General features: G+C 39.8%; 1 pseudogene; it reads left to right on the top strand.

Moving 5' to 3' along the window:
- Nucleotides 1–13,051: 13,051 nt before the first annotated feature.
- LOC140890389 (probable sodium/metabolite cotransporter BASS3, chloroplastic) lies at nucleotides 13,052–16,903 on the top strand (annotated as a pseudogene).
- Nucleotides 16,904–17,568: the final 665 nt, after the last annotated feature.

Here is a 17,568-nt window from a genome sequence, read left to right as displayed (position 1 = left end):
GCAGCTACTATGACTAGTACTGTTAACAAGGAGGTGATACTAAAATTGAAAGTCTGTATTTTCTATAGAGGAGGGGCGTAGAAACCCCCAGTAAGTTCCTGGACAAACCCCTCTGGTTAGTTACTTGCGAAAGGGTATCCTCCTTGAAGGAGAGAGTAGGTTCGAAAACGCAAAAGACAGGTATCTCGATTTACCTTATTAAATGAAAAGAGTGTATCGATGATCTTTTCAGGGTCCTCTGTTGAGATGCCCTGCTGAGGAAGAAGTGGAATAGGTACTTCGAGAGATACATGAAGGGAGTTGCGGAGATCATGGATGAGTCTTAAGCCTAGCCCGACGTACTTTGATGGCCGGGTACTGGTGACCTAATTTTAAGCTCATGATGCAACAACAAATAGTTTGGTCTTGTGAAGGATGCCAGAAGTTCAGGAACATCTCTTCTCGTAATCCCAGCAGAGTTGTAAACAGTATGGGCGTCTGCCCATATTTGATCAATGGGGTCTGGATATTCGTGGGTCTTTTTCTGTAGTCCTCGGGCAGAAAGAAGTTTTTGTTGGTTGCAGTGGATTTATTTCCTCTAAAATGGGTGAGGCTAAGCCCTTGGCTAAAGATCACTAAAAGGAGCTATGTTGAATTTCATCTGAAGAATATTGTTTGCCGATTTGTCTGGCCCCGGAAAGCTGGTCTTAGATAATCAAGCATTTCTGGGCACGAAAAATAAAAGGCTGGTGTGTTGACAATAAAGATAAGGCTAAGCATTCACGATTAATGGCTTATCCGCAGAGTACTGGGCAAACGGAAGTAACTCGAATCGACAATCGTTTGATACCTTGTAGACTCGACTTTATGAATGGAAAAAACTGGGTGAGACGAAATTCCCATTGTATTATGGCCTATCATACTAATTCCAAGAACTTCCTACAGGAAACACCTTTAAGTCTGGTATAAAGCGGGTCCTGAGGCTATTCTACCAGTAGAAATCGGGCTAATTTCCCCCAGTACAATCTTACCAGGAAGGGGAGACCAGCACCCGACACAAGAGCTAGATTTAATTGATGAAAAGAGGGAAAGAACTGCTGTTCGGATGGAAGCTTATCGGAATAGATTGATGAAGGCTTTTAACCAAGGAGTCAGGTCCCTGGAATTCCTGATAGGAGATCTGGTACTAAATAAGGTTAATCCAGTGGGGGAGGTAGGAAAACTAGAGGCTAAGTGGGAGGGACAATACAGAGTCATTCGAAGGGTCGGGAGAAATGCTTGGTACCTGGAAGATAACCGAGGAAAAACTTTACAAAGGCCCTGGAATACTGTACACCTCAAGCAGTATTATTCTTGAAGGAAAATTCTCTGTAAATGTATTTGTTATCGTATGAATAAGAAAATATTTTTTCATCATTGTGATTCAAAGACTTAGAATACCACTTAAGTCCAGGCGTCTCTACCAACCTGGCATTCATCAAAAGCCCATGGCAATCCCACGGCACTTAAGTCCAGGCGATCTTACCACCCGGACATTCATAAAAAATCTCATGGCAATCCCACGGACACTTAAGTCTAGGCTAATCTACCACCCTGGAATTCATCGCAAAAATCCCGTGACATAATCATCACGACACTTAAGTCCTGGCGATCTACCACCCTAAGCATTCATCAAAAAAACCCGTGTGGGCAAATCCCACGACACTTGGCATTCGATCAAAAAGCCCGTGGAAATCCCGCACGGTACGTTAAGTCCAGGTGATCTTACCACCCTGGAATTCATCAAAAACGCCCTTGGCAATACCCACGGACACTTAAGTCCGGGCAATCCTACCACCCTGGCATTCATCAAAAAGCCTGTGGAAATCCCACGGCACTTAAGTCCAGGCGATCTACCACCCTAACATTCATCAAAAAGCCCCATCGCAATCCCACGTAACTTAGGAATTCATCAAAAAGCCCGTGGAAATCCCACAACACTTAAGTCTAGTGATCTACCACCCTAGAATTTGTCAAAAAGCCTGTGCCAATCCCACGGCACTTAAGTCCAGTCGATCTACCACCCTGGAAATTGTCAAATAGCCCATGGAAATCCCACGGCACTTAAGTCCAGACGATCTACCACCCTGAAATTCATCAAGAAGCCAGTGGCAAGCCCACGACACCTAAATCCAGGCGATCTATCACCCTGGCATTTATCAAGAAAATTGGGAGGCTCTCCACCCTGGTATTCACACAAAACTTAAAGAGTTTCTCTACTCTAGTATCTGCTTAAGACTCAGGTGGTGGCTTTAATAAGTATTCTTACACAAGAACCAGAAATTTACTTGTTTGTGATTTATGACCAAGACACAAAACAAGAAAAAATAATAAGGTAGGTATTCATTACACTGAGGATAATAAAGGTGTAGTGTATTTAAAGAATTACAAATCCTACATCTACTTTGTTCCTCTCTGCCTCCTGGGATGCTGGTTCCTCAGGTAAATCTCTTGCCCGGGCTCTGCTTGGGCCTCCCCTATCTTAGGATCCCTTCCTGGCCTAATCCTGCCTCCTCATACTGGGCAAAAACAGAGATCGAAGCCTTGAGAAAAAAAATCGAAGGATTTGTCAATCACTATCTTCTCGAACTCCTTAGAAGATAGGAAAGACTCCTTCCTCCCGGCCTCAGACATCAAGTGCCTCTCCAATGTGGAGTTAGCATCATCAGCCACAAAGCGGTTTTGTAGTTGTGTTTCCATCTGAGCGTCATCTAGCTTTGTTTGCATGATCTCCACTTTCGTCTGACTCCTCTCCTCCTCTGCCCAGGCAATCTCTTTTTCCTCCCTGGCCATCTGGGTTTCTTCCTTGGCTGCTTCCATCTGAGTTTTGAAGGATTGGGAATCCTTAATCTGGAATTCCTGAGTCTTAGCCAGGATTTTCCGCCAGGTCTCTTGCACCCAGATCACGTCGGCTCGGGAGCTCTCCAATGTCTCCCGCAGAGATTGGATTTCTGCCTCGTGGATTTACTGCATGCTATCCACCTGGAGACAAAGTTGAGAGGTACACTCTTAAAATGAGTGAGCCTTGTCACTTTCCCGGACGAGACTGGAATTCACCTAATCCAAGGCACTAGCCAGCATGCATAAACCCTGTAAAAAGGTCACACTCGGTCAAAAAACGGAAATGAATACTCGTAAAATAATATGAAGGAACAGAAGCATACGTATATGCATGAGATATGCCTTCAGACAGCTTAGAGGTAATTCCCCCTCTTAAATAAAAGTGACCGATCCTCAGGGGCCAGTAAGCTCTACACAGTAGACAACTTGGAAGAAGCCGTCCTTATCAGAAAAAGGGGAAATCGGGAGCCCTAGGCAGCGGTGTCAACCCGGTTGACCCAGGCACAACTTTCTTGCTCAATACTGGTGACCCACGTACCCCAATCCACTTCGGCAGGGATTATAGGTTGTTTTGGAGAAACTAGATGGGAAGGGCCCTTGGGGTCAAGATCCTCTGGGTCACTCAGAATGACCATCTTGGGCTCCCAAATTGCTTTCCTCTTGCGGTGGGAAAGAGGCACTCATCCTCCAGGTCCTCTTGAGACAGGGATAATCGAGCGTTGGGCTCCAGTAGGGGAGGCGAGAAAGTCACTGCCCTAGTCTCTATGGCTTGGGCCCCTGTCCCTTGTTGGGAAAGGATGAGTAGAGGCCAGTGGGATCGCGGGAGAAAGGGGAGCAGCCAGCGAACAAGAGTTCCCTTCTTTCTCCTTCAACTACTTGGAAGCGTAGTCTTCCTTATCCATCTTGGACTTTTTCTTGCTCTCTGCCAAGGCCATGGCTCTTTTCTTAGCAGCCTTCCTCTCGGCTGCTCTCTTGTCAAACTCCTCTCCCATTATTTCAGAAGAACTTGTGTAAATCAAAAAGGGTGAGAGAGAATTGACAGGTAAGCATAAGAAAACAAAATATGGGGGGTTGGGATTACCAGGTTGAGTTCCCGGGAGGCCAAAATCGTTGATTACCCTGTCAGTAGGATCTTCCACCCTGGTACTCAATCCATAGGCCTCCATAATTCCCTCAGACAAAATAGTAGAAGATGGGTATGTTTCCTTCCCTACCAATTCAAGACTGCGAGTATAGGGTTCCTCGGTCTTGTAGTGGAGGGGGGGGGGAGTTCAGGTTGAGGAGGGAGGCTAGAAAGAAACCTAGTCTTGAAGGAAAAAGGGACCGGAGGCTGTAAAAGGAAATATTTTTCTTTCCACCCCTTCAGGGATGAAGGGATGCCATTAAGAAAGTGGCTGTTTAGACGGGCAGCCAGGGAGAAGGCCCCCTTATTAAACCGGCATGTAAAGAAATAATGAAGATGAGGGGGTGATGGCCAGATTGTTCATTCTAAAAAATATAATTAGAGGCCATAATCCGGAAGGAGTTGGGGTGGAATTGATTGACAGGAACCCCGAATAAATCGACGATTTCTAAATAAAAAGAGGAATGGGAAAGTGAATACCGCTGCGAATTTGGTCCCGAAAGAAGGTGTAGAAACCTACTGGAGGAGGGTCAGGGTGGTTCCCCTCTTGTGGGCGGAAGAGAGTGTAAGAGAAGGGGATTTCTCTTGATCGTCGTAGCTCCTCCGCTGCCCCTTTAGACAAGGTGCTGGGAATGAAAATTAAACCATCCTAAAGCAGGGATTTGGAAGGGGAGGGGGGAACTATGGCGAGAGGCTTCAGGATGCGGATTCATTTTTTCCTTTCCCTTTCGGGTTGGAAAAGGAGGCAACAGCTGTGGAGCCAAAGAACGGGAAGATTTTGGGAATGAGAGACGGTAAGAGATGGAGCGAGTATCACTCGAGCTTCTGCTCACCCGTTCTTATATGGGCGAGCCTTTGGCATTCACACCAGAAGTAGAAAAAGTACCAATAGACATAGGGAAGAAAGGTACTTATGGGTATCGGAAATTGGGTAGAAGATTACGGAGAACAGATTCCGAGAGCTCAGAGGAAACTATAGGAACGCTGGATATTCGTGAGGAAGAAGACGATGAAGGAGGAAAATGAATAGAATAATAAGTATGTATCTTCAAGCTTCGGGCAATCTGGGCCGTATAATTTGAAATGAACGGCGAAGATGTACAAAGCGTGCTCAGGAAGATGAAGCAACAACTGACAAATCTCTGACACATGCCACACTAGGGAGGCGGTTAGGGCTGACGTCAGGCTTGTTCTATCCCCCAGGATCGCGGTTAAGAAGCCACGTGGGTATTAATTAGGTAATTTTCTCGGGACAGCGAAGCAGGTTCTAGTTCGACTATTTTTTGGAGGTGTGGTGATACCCCGGTAAGATATCCCGGGCAATCTTAAGGACCCGGGTGATCACTGAAACTTGGGTAGAAAAAACGGGGGCCGAGCACTTAGGGGAAGAGATCCAAGGACCGGAAACACAAGACAACTCAGTTTAACAGCGATACTCGGGCTTTATACTCTCAAAGGCTAAGAAGAGGCCACGTCCACCTTGCGTTTGCGTTGACCTTCATTACGGGATAAAGGTATCAATAACCATGTTGCAACGGTATGGGTTTACTCAAAGATGACGTAAAATATTCTAGTCACATTTAATACTGTCCCGTCACAAATATCTCGTGCACACACTCACTTTCTCAAAATTCCTAAGCCCACTTCATACATCTTAGTCTGACTTAAGCATCGGAGTGGCGAAGCCGGAACCCTTCCGACTCCCCACTTACGAGTTTTTTATTTGCTGGTGTGTGGATTTCATCTTCAGAGAGACGAGAGAATTTGCTACTTTATTGCCCGGGACCATACCCACCACCCGAGAATCCAATTTTATGATCATCGCATCAATGTACAACTAATGTTCTAAGCGTGCATGAGCATGTAAAGATAAATGTTTGTTATGATCAAATAAATAAGAAATGTGGTCTAGAAAATACACTGAATAGACTGTAATTTAACTTGAGGAGCTTAGGTTAGATGCCTATGAGAATGCCATAATTTACAAAGAAAAAACCAATAAATGGCATGATCAGCGCATTGTCTCACGTGAGTTTGAGGTAGGCCAAACTGTTTTATTATACAACTCACATTTGAAGCTCATGCCAGGAAAGCTACGTTCGAGATTGTCAGGGACCATTTACTATCAAGCAAGTAATGCCCTATGGTACTGTCAAAATTTATAGTCCTACAAAAGGAGCATTCAAAGTCAACGGGCAGAGGATAAAAGTTTATCGAGGTGGTGTCTTGGATCAAACACAGATCACCGTCGATTTGCAAGACCCGATAAACTAAAAATAGAGGTACAGTCGGACGATAGAATATAAATTTAGCGCTGGCTGGGAGGCAACCCAGTATTTTATTTTTATAGTTTACTATTTTTATTTTGGTTTTGCTTTTTTGTTTTTTATTTTCGTTTTTAAAAGTTAAGTATTTTTGTTTGGTTAATTTTGCAGGGAAGCTGTTGTTTTATTACACTGCGCACGCGCAAGGGCTCCTACTCGCGCGCGCAGTACATTATTCCAGAGGAACGCAAACGGGAACGCGCGCAAGCTCATACCTCGCGGGTGCGCAGTACAAACATCCAGAGACCCACTTATGGTCTCGCGCGCGCGCGAGAGGAATGCAGATAGAGAAAAAACGGGCTTCTCCTCTTTTCTTATCTTTTCTCCCATTCTCTTCTCTTTTCTTCCTTCTTCTTTCCCATAAACCCTAAATACCCAATTCCCTACTCTCCAATTCCTCCATAAATTCTTGACAATTGCCCGTATTTTGCAGATCTTTGGTGTTTATCATCGCAATTCAAGTTCGAGTCCGCCAATTTCTGTCAGAATCCTCATATTTCGCACTCCTCACCGCCACACCGCTACTCACCATCGATCGCCGCCCACCACCATGCCAGCCAAGTGATTCCATTCGTCCGGCCCCGCCGCTGCTAGCTCTTCCTCCTCCGCTGCACTCTCCAATCGTTTCGTCTCTCGGGAAGCCCAAGAAAGGTACGAACATGCTCGACTCAATCGCAATCCTATTGTTGAGCGTGGTTTGTATTTGGATTGTAATGATTTTGTGGCTTTGGGGATAAATAAGAGAAAATGGAATGTCTTTTGCAAAGTGCCCGAACCTGCCATTGTTCCGGTGGTTCGGGAATTTTATGCTAATGCCCCTGCCCGAGATGACTCTACATCATTTGTCCGAGGAAAACTTGTGTCGTTTGATGCTGAAACCTTGAATAGGTTATTTGATACTTCTGCTGTGGATGATAGTCAATTTAGGAATTTTAAAGCGAATCCGGACTATAATTTGATTTTGAGAGAGATGTGTTATGCGGGTGTTCAGTGGCACGATCCCCTCCGGTTCACTCATTTTTCGGAGCGATTTTTGAAACTTGAGCCGGCTTTGTGGTATGCTTTCATAGCCCAGCGACTTTTACCCGTGCTCCACACAGTTGATGTGCAGGCCGATAGGGTGATTCTTGTGTATGCCATCACGAAGCGGTGGACGGTTGATGTGGGCACTCTTGTCCACGATTCCATTCTTTTTCGATGCGAACTCCGACTGTGGGCCTCTACTTTTCCCACACCATCACAGCCCTTTGTCGCCAGGCGGGTGTGCAGTTTAGTCCCGATGAGGAGTGGCTCCGCCTTTCAAGACCGTGGATGAGAAGCTTGCCATTTCCAAGCAAGCAAAGCGTAATTTGGAATTTTATAGCGGTCAACATCATGTTGGGAGGCTCCTCTAGCATTCGACCACTGCCTCAGCCCTCTCCTCCTCGCTGCACCGCTCAGGACATGGCCGTTGAGAGCTCCGCTTTCAACCACTATGCCATGGATTATTTTCAGGCCACTTCCACTCATCTCCAGAATGTGGAAGACATGATGTGCAGCATGGCAAACACAATTGGGACTTGATACATCGGACTTCCGAGCGGCACCTCACTATCCACCTCCATTCCCATTCCAGTCCAACATGCCACCCCAGTTTGCTCTGGTTGCACCACAGGATCCCTCCATTCCAGAAGAAGACGACTAGTCACCAGGGAGTCTTTTTTGTTTCACTTTTTGTTGCATTTGCATTTTGTTCATGTTGTCGTTGTTTGTATTCTGAAGCATTGAGAGCAATGCTTTGGATAAGTATGGGGGGTGTTTAGTTGTTTAGTTGTTTAGTTATCGTTGTATTGTGTTCATTCTGTTTTGCATTCATTTTGTGTCGTTAGTTGAAATCTAGTCGTATTCATAGCATTTCATTTTGTTGTTGTTTGTATTGTCGATGCGAGTTGAATGAAATATGTTAGCTCAATGATGATTGAGTGGAAAATAGAAATTGTGTGGAAAATTTTTGCTAAATTTTTGCTTTTGATTGCACATGAAAAGCTTTCAGTCGACTCGTGAATAATATTAAGCACGCATGTTAGACTGGTGTAGTGTAGCGATGTAATTGATAATGTTCGTGTTTGTTTGACCATTGCACGGCAATAGGTGCTTGTTGATCATGATAGTATCTTTGGATTCTTGATAGTTGTTAAACATTGCATGTATGATCTTGGGTGTACCTATAAAATTTTTTTAAAAAAAAAAACTTTTGTTGAAAATTAAATTAACTCCATCCGGGTTACGAGCAGAGATTGAAATCCTAATCTCTGTTCTTGACTAAGTATGCGGATCTCATGGGGTTAAAAATTTTGAAAATTTAAAATAAAAAATTCCATCCGGGCTTGGACAATTATTGAAATCCTAATCATTGCACCATGGCTAAGTTTGAGGGTTAAATGAGATTGATGCTCCATCCGGGCTATAGACGAGGGGATTGAAATTCAAATCCTATCTTAGTTATAGCTAAGTTTGTGGGTAATTTTGGGGCTTATTAAAAATACCGGGTGCAAAATTCGGAGGTACGTAATTAATCTCAAGAAATTGCATGTTTTTGTTTGGGACTGTTGAGATGATGGGGTGCTGGATTGTGATACTTCCACTGAATTGTCATAGGTCGCTAAGCATTCTTAGGACAGATTCTTTTGAAGTTGCATGAAACTGGAATGACATGGCACTCACACGTTTGCATTCAACAGACAGTGTATTGTGGACGATCGAAAGTTGTTTTAGTTTTTGGGAAATCGAATTAGGACTCGTCTGAGGCTATTTTGAACTTGACTCATTCATACTTGTATCTTTGCATTATGTTTTTGCATGTCTTGCTCGAGGGCGAGTAAGGTTTAAGTATAGGGGTGTTGATAAGTATGTTTAGTATGCATTATTTTTATCATTTTATTTTTATTTTGCATGCATTTATTTTATTTTCGTGAGTTTTTATAGTGTTTTATTTTATGTGCATGCATTATACTCTCCTGGTTGAATTTTGGTAGGATTTTAAAGAATTTTCGGAATTAACTAAGCAGACAAGGCGCGCGCGCGCGAGGTCTACTCCTCGCGCGTGCGCAGAAGGAATCTCCAGAGGCAACCAAGCCAAGGCGCATGCAGGCGAGCGCCTACCCCACGCGCGCAGAGAAGAATTAACCCGAAAGTTGTAGAGAAGCTCGCGCGCGCGCGAGCTTCTTCCTCGCGTGCGCGCGAGGCATTTAAGGAATCACTGTTTTTTAAAGGGGCGCGCGCGCGCGTGTCGGGAGAAGTGATGTTCGAGAGTTATAGGTCAACGAGGATTTTAATTGGCACGAACCCTATAAATAGAAATTTTATTATCTTTTTGCAGACTTTTGTCTTTTTGGAGTACGCGCGGAAGCTTACGGCGGCTGTGGAACAATTTTTTCAGTTTTTTCTTCTACTCTGGTATTTTCTTTAGTTTATGGTTTTAGACTTTGTTTTAATTAATTATGTTTTTTAGTGAGTAGTAGTTTTTATTCGATCAAGGCCGCGTGATTTGGGCCAGACAATTTATGTATAAAACTTGATTTTTTTATTTGAGATTTTCAGACTTGATTTTATTTTATTGATTGTTGAATTTATATTTGTCTTGTGAATTTTCTGGCCAGTTATTTGCTTGCATATTAATTGATTCCAATTCGACAGAGGAGGTTTCGATTTTGATCGCTTCAATAATCAACATAGTGTAAAACTGACTAGAAATAGAATTCGGTTTTCATTATGCGGTTTAGGTGTTTACTGAATTTTCACAGTTCGTCATGCATTCAAATTTGATTAGAATTACGAAAGATTAGTTCATCAATATTTGAATAGGTTTGATTATTCTAGAAATAGCCCTTCGAACAACTTAGAAAAATTCCCGTGAATTAAGATTAAGTCTGATGTCTTAGATCGACTGCTTGTTACATGAATTGTCTGGTACCTACGTGAGTCCTTGATCGAGCTTTTTCCATATTTAATTTAATCCAAATCTTCCAGCTGCGATTTATTTGATTTAAATTTTAATTGCACTTTTTAATTATTAGTTTAAAATTTGAATCACTCTTATTTATTGGTCTAGATTATGTAGGAATAAATATATTTTGGTATTCATATATACAGTCCTTGTGGGTTCGACATCCGAATTTCATTCACTTTACTATTACTTGACCTGATACGCTTGCCAGTTGATTTTAATTCAAACCGATTTAGCCGGTCAGATTGCATGTTTTATGTGGCATTAATTATATGTTGCATTTATTATGTCACGGATATTATGATGCATGCATTGGCACGTTGAGCTATATTTTATTGATAATACCAGTAGAAGGGCTCGCTCAGCCCCATGTTATTTTGTGGATGGATGCCATGGTTTTGGATTCGGATAGTCCACGGTTTGATGGTAAGGGAGTCATCTCCTGATGCGACGGCCCAACGTACTACATACCATGGCGCCTTTGACTGAACAGTGTTCTTTATAGATTCCCAGTACCTTTAACTTGCATATACACTCATAGCACTTGTATACTCATGCTTTCGTACTGAGATTTTTATGCTCAAGTCCTCGGTTTTTGTTTTAGACACCCATTCCACAGGGCAGGAATCAGGTTGAACGGACCCGATGGTAGCGGTCGTTGAGCTACAGCAGGGTGGATTTATATTGTACCAGGTTTAATTTTGTAATTGGGATTTTAGTTTTACTTTCGATGGGGTTGTATAACATCATTGGTTGTTATAATATTTGTTTGGACATGTTGTATTCTGTCAGTGGAATTTAGTTGTTTTAATTAAGTTTCCGCTGAATTTTTTTATTACCGCTTTTAAGTCGATTTGCATGTTTTAGGCTTTGGTTATTTAGTGATTTCGGGTTGTGTCACTACAGTCCAGATTCAGCAGAGTTTCTCTCATGTTGGCAGAAACTCTGCTAAATCCGGGACAGAGTGTCTTGGATTTTACTACTTTAATAAAGTTTTAAAAATGGTATATTTTTATTTAAAAAAAATTAACATGGCAGAAACTCTGCTGAATCCGGGACAGAGTGTCTCGAATTATGCTACTTTAATAAAGTTTTAAAAAATGGTATATAAATTTTTTGTATATATATTATATAAAAAAAAAGGGCTAAACCTACCAAGAGTCATTTGATGAATATCTCGTAGGTTAATCAATAAGCTAGCTCTACGTACAAGCAACCAAAAGAAGTTCGATATTTTTATTTCCTACACATTACCATTGCCAATTGACACGTCAACATGGACTCAAACTCTTTCAATGTCTTTTTCTATATATTTGAACTGCCTTTTGTGGTTGATATAGGCTTAACTGTTAACATTACTACTAGATTTTTCTTCTTCTTCTAACTTCTTCTTCTTCATTATATTTTTTTTACATAATAATTATAATTATAATATATATAATATATGTATACACAAACACACACACACACAAATACATCTTAACATAATATAATATATATTTATAGTTTTGATTTCTTGGACAACCATCGTTGTTCACAACTACATGAATACTGATTGGCGTGACATTCACGTATTGGATTTACTAGATTTCACATCAGCCGATACTCATTTGGTTGTTCACGACGGTTGCTCACGTATCATGAAATTTAAAAGACAAGAATCGATCGATATCATCTCTATATATGTTACATTAATTAACAATTTATTTATTATAAAATCAATCTGTATATCTGTTTTTTTTTTTTTTTTGTATGTAGAGATGATTAACGCATCTTGTATTTTATATGATCACAAAAACTTTTATAAAACCGTCACATTGTTTAATTTACGAGATAGATCTCTGTCTCGACTTGAATTATGAAAATTATTTTTTTACTATAAAATATTTTTTTCATTACAAAATGAATCAAGTGTATCCGTCTCACAAAATAAAATTTGTGTAATTATCTTGTAATCATCTAATTACAAGATAATTACTCTTTTATCTTTTATGTTTGGGGCTCCAAACCTGTAATCCGAAAGCTAACACCAAGATTAACTTTCAAAAGATGTGAAATGTCGTTGTGAAAGTAATATTTTCAACTGCATATTTGGATCTACAGATATAAATATATAATCTCAGATCGAAGGGTGTGAAGCATTTTTTAAGAATTGCAATGTGTTTCATATAATTATTTATACTTATTATTAATGCATACAAATTTATAAAAATTTAATCTAAGACTTTCGAAAATAATTTAATACTGCATTAATTAGAAGTAAAATAAAACAAATAATTAATTTCAAAATTCATTATTAGTATACAAACAAGCAAAAAATACTATCCCATCATTTAATATGATGCGCTTTTTCTTTGATAAAATTATAAGTTAATTTTTAGAAATTAAGTAAAATAAATTGTTTTGAAATATCGTACAATTTAATGTGGTTCATTTTTCCTCGATAAATTTCTAATATTTTTTTTTTGAAATAAACTTGTTTAAAATCTCCTGAGATATTTATTTTAGTACTTTATTTATTTTATATTTTTATAAATACCAGTAGTGCCTGTACATTGAACTTACCAAGTATAAATATATATTTTTAATTTATTATTAAATCATAAAATTATTTAATAACATATAATAATATTATTTTTAAAACAGATAAAGAAAAGTCATTGTATAATAATTTATATATATATATATATATCTATACTTATATATATGTAATGAACTGTTATTCGAAGGATAATTGTTCGATTCTTTTATGCGAACAATTTGAGATAATATAATATAATAATATAATAAAGGAAAAAATATCAACGCTCAACAGAGTTCCAGTTAAATCACTTTTATTACCTTATCCCCACCCCTCCACCTCCTCCGCCGCGACGCCGCCGTTCCCTCGCCGGGAAACTCTCTCTTCTCCGGCGAGCGAATATTCCGAACTCTGCCCAAACAAAACCCATTTCAATAATGTCTACAGTATCATTCTTCTCCCTCCAAACCGCCAACAAGACTTCACTTTTCCATCCGAATTCATCGCCTAAAACTTCAGCGTCCTGCAGTTCAAAGGATCATTCTTTTTCTTCAATTCGAAAAGGGATTCCGAGGAACGCGAAGAATTTTAATGGAGGGGCTTTGTTTGCTGTGGCATGTTCAACTTCATCGCCTTTCATAGGGAAAGTTGGCTGGCAGAAAAGAGAGGGGAACTTTTCGTTGCTTTCGTTCGGCGTGGATCCCAAGAGTTTGGTGGAAACTGAAGCGGAAATCTGATGATTCTCAATTTTTGTCTGCTTTGCTTCCGTTTGTGGTTGCTCTCACTGCCGTTGCTGCCCTTTACCAGCCTTCAACTTTCACATGGTGAGCGTGACTGGAAACATCAAACTGTAGGAGTGAATTTTCAATACACACAAGAACAGATTTGAAGTTTTGCTGCCCAAATATGTTAAATAGGCTTTGGAGTTTCCTTTGCGAAATTATTTGTGTTTGATTTCATACTCCAAGGCGTTCTAGTGAGGCTTATAAATTAGTGCTACCGAATTTATATGGAGTGTAAGGGCCTAAAGATTGGTGGTAGCCGGTCACTAACACGGCACTTATATGAGAATAAATTCATTTCTAGTAAAATTGAATTTTGTTTGTATGTATGATTTTTATTGTTCTTTATAGTCCATTAAAGGGTAATGAGATCATACACATAAGAGAGCAAGAGTGATAGATATCATGAACATCATTATGGTTCTTCTCGAACTATTAAAATACATTTTGGGTATTTATGTATTGCTTTTTACCTTTTTTAGTTATGATATTCAAAATGTTTTACTTTTGTATTTATTGCAATAATTCTAAGTGTTTTAGAGTTGTATCATGCGGTGATAGTCAAGGCTCAAGGTCATTACATGAAATTGCCAAGAAAGTGGAAAGTGGTTATTGCAACGGCAACCGTGACTCTTCCTATGAACCATGTGCCTAATGACTGAATATTTTGTTTTGTTTTGTTTTGTTTTGTTTTGTTTTGTTTTGTTCTTCTTTGGTGGGGATGCGGTGTTTGGGGCCTTTAAGATAGTATTGTACATTTATTTCCAGGAACTTGGTTCAGTTATAGCAACTTCTTGTGATAATTATGTGCGCTTAGTAAAACTTAAACTGTTTTGTTGCATGATTTATGTGATATTGAAAATTTACTAATAATTATTTCTTGATTCTTATTATATGAGTTGATTAGTGTTGATGCTTTTTTTAAGATGTGCATATTCTTCTTGTTTGTAAATGATAGAAGAACCTGCAGGGTGTCAAAGGATTTATATGCACCAGCACTTGGAGGCATTATGTTGTCTATTGGAATTAAACTTTCAATCGATGATTTTACTTTTGCGTTTAAGAGGTCAGAAACTTTTCTCCGCTCCCATCCTTTTGTTATTCGTATACAGTTGGTTAACATCGGTTCCATTTATCTAAATATAACAGCATATGAAACTGATCCATATTTGTATCTGTTACCAGACCTGTGCCGTTATCCATTGGCTTTATGACACAGTATTTGCTGAAGCCAGCACTTGGGTTGTTCATAGCCCGGGCATTTGGAATGTCCCCGATGTTCTTTGCTGGTTTTGTTCTTATGTCATGCGTGGCGGGAGCTCAGTTATCTAGCTATGCCAGCTTCTTGAGCAAAGGAGATGTGGCTTTGAGCATCCTCTTGACCAGCTCATCTACCATTGCATCAGTCCTCGTTACTCCTGTTTTAACTGGCCTTCTTATTGGCTCTGTCGTTCCAGTTGATGCAGTTGCAATGTCAAAATCGATTTTGCAGGTATCTGAGTGCTTAATAGAGCAGGCATTTATCGCATTTTCTTTTTCTTTTTAATTACTTTTATGCATTCTAGGAACTTAATCTCCAAACAATTTATGTGCACAATCATGCTGGTTGGACTCAATTGTAATTGACTAATTGCTCAGTGTTTATATATCTCTTGACTTTTGTTTTGCAGGTGGTTCTTGCTCCAGTAACACTTGGCTTGTTGATCAACAGCTATGCCAGACCGGTTGTGTCTATTCTACAACCGGTGATGACATTTGTTGCGATGATTTGTACGTCTTTGTGTATTGGCAGCCCTCTTGCTATAAATAGAAACCAAATTCTTTCTGCAGAGGGATTGAGACTGATCGGTCCTGTATTATCATTTCATGTTGCGGCATTCACTTTGGGTTATTGGATATCCAAAATTCAATCATTCAGGCAAGTATTATTTCAACTATGCTTTCTTTATGGGTCGAATATGTCAAGATAACAGTTTTACCATCATTATGTAGTGTCTATATTCATTTACTTGTTTGTTAGTCATTATTGAACCATATTTCATGGTACATAAAACAATCTAGGCATCTATAGATCTAACAGTGGTGACACAAATGAAGGCTTTGTCTTTGCATGATGAAATAATTAGATACAGAGTGGTTTATAGTTGAAACCATTTTGCTGATGTTTGAGAGAATTCTCACTGCCTACTGTTAAGAGGGCACTTGGGATTCCTTGGAGCTATGGATGACACGGTCTATGGTTGTCAAAGAATGCTGTACAGATACTCAGACTAGACAAAACTTGTTAGGTGTGTTTTTCCCTCAAGATGCGTGATATTCAGAATATCTGATTCTTGGTTATAAAAAACAAATGTGTTTGTTAACTGCTAATAATTTTTACGTTAATTTCATTTTATGGTTCTATTTCATGGCAGAAAAGGTGGTGGTTAATGATTGCATCTACTTGGTGATGTTTTGAACTTGTGGAGGTGATTCGATTCCCTTTGAATGTCGTGGATAAGGGTTCCGGTGATTCCAATGTTATATTTTTTGATGCGGTGTGTAGGAAGAATGGTTAAATGTCAGTTAAAACATTACCATGATAGAATTGAAGGCTTAGGGAGAGCTGCCATCGCCACTCCTTCATTTTGTTTTTGTCCTGAATTTATTTTATTTATCATCGGACCATTGATACTCAGCTCATCATTATTAAACAGGCTAATGATACAATATGATGACAGGTTAGGAGAAGAAGCCTGTAGGACTATCTCATTGTGCACCGGTATGCAAAGTTCTACACTGGCGGGTCTCCTAGCTACCCAATTCCTCGGGAGCACTCAAGCCGTCCCCCCGGCTTGCTCAGTCGTTGCTATGGCTATCATGGGCCTTTGCCTAGCTTCTTTCTGGGGTAATGGGTATAGAATCAGGGATATACCATCGCTGTTGATTCCAAAAACTGGTTCAGCCCTGAATGCTCAATGAATCATAATCTGGGAACACGAGTTCTTGAAATATAACACGTACAGGGGGAGTAGATTCAGTTGGTAAACTTTCAGCCGAATCATAACCCATATATACTACTCTACTGATCAACAGGTAGCATGTTCGTGAACGACGTTTGCAGGAGATGAAATTTTGAAGGTAGGGAAGTTTTCCTGAATCCTGCATTAGCTGCACCTTTATGTATATTCGTCGTGTATAGTACAGCAAAGGAAGTAGAAATAACTTTTTAAGTCCGAGGTAATGTTAATTTGGAACTGGAAGATGAATCCTATAGAATATTAAAATTTCATAGAATGTTTAAGATAAATAAATTTATAGGTAATATTTGATTTTTTTTCTTCCCAGTGTGCGTATCGGGAATGTCTATGCTAGCATATTTGCACTTGTGCCCATGTGCTATATTTACCGGCCGAATTTGTTTTGCATTTGAGATGTTCGCGCCAACATCTCAAATGCAAAACAAATTCGACGAAGATCTCAAATGCAAAACAAATTCGGCCGTTGGATCCCCATTCGGGCACTGCCCGAAGTGCCCGAATGGGGTAGCATAGAGTGCTCCGTTCGATATCATCTCTGTTCTTCTGACCACACTTCACATCAATAACAATCCCATGTGGATATTGAATATTGCTTCTTATTATTATTATTATTATTATTATTATTATTATTATTATTATTATCATCATCATCATCATCTTCACATCAATAACAATCCCATGTGGATATTGAATATTGCTTCTTCTTATTATTATTATTATCATCATCATCATCATCTCCTGATTTTTTGCTAAGTGCCCCCCCCCCCCACCACCCCCACAGTCTACCAATTTTCACATTCCTTTGGGGCAAATCTTATTTTTGGTCTCCACCAAAGCTGGGGCTTTTCAGTTAAAATTAATGTCATTTTGTTATGTAGTGTCAAATATGGAATAATAATGGAATCCCATTATAAATTAAGCTACCGTTTGGGGCTGCTGTTATGAATGTTATGG

This window comes from Henckelia pumila, chromosome 3 (assembly GCF_033568475.1).
Source record: "Henckelia pumila isolate YLH828 chromosome 3, ASM3356847v2, whole genome shotgun sequence".
Classification (NCBI taxonomy): domain Eukaryota; kingdom Viridiplantae; phylum Streptophyta; class Magnoliopsida; order Lamiales; family Gesneriaceae; genus Henckelia; species Henckelia pumila.
This window is presented reverse-complemented; position numbering and strand designations above follow the sequence as displayed.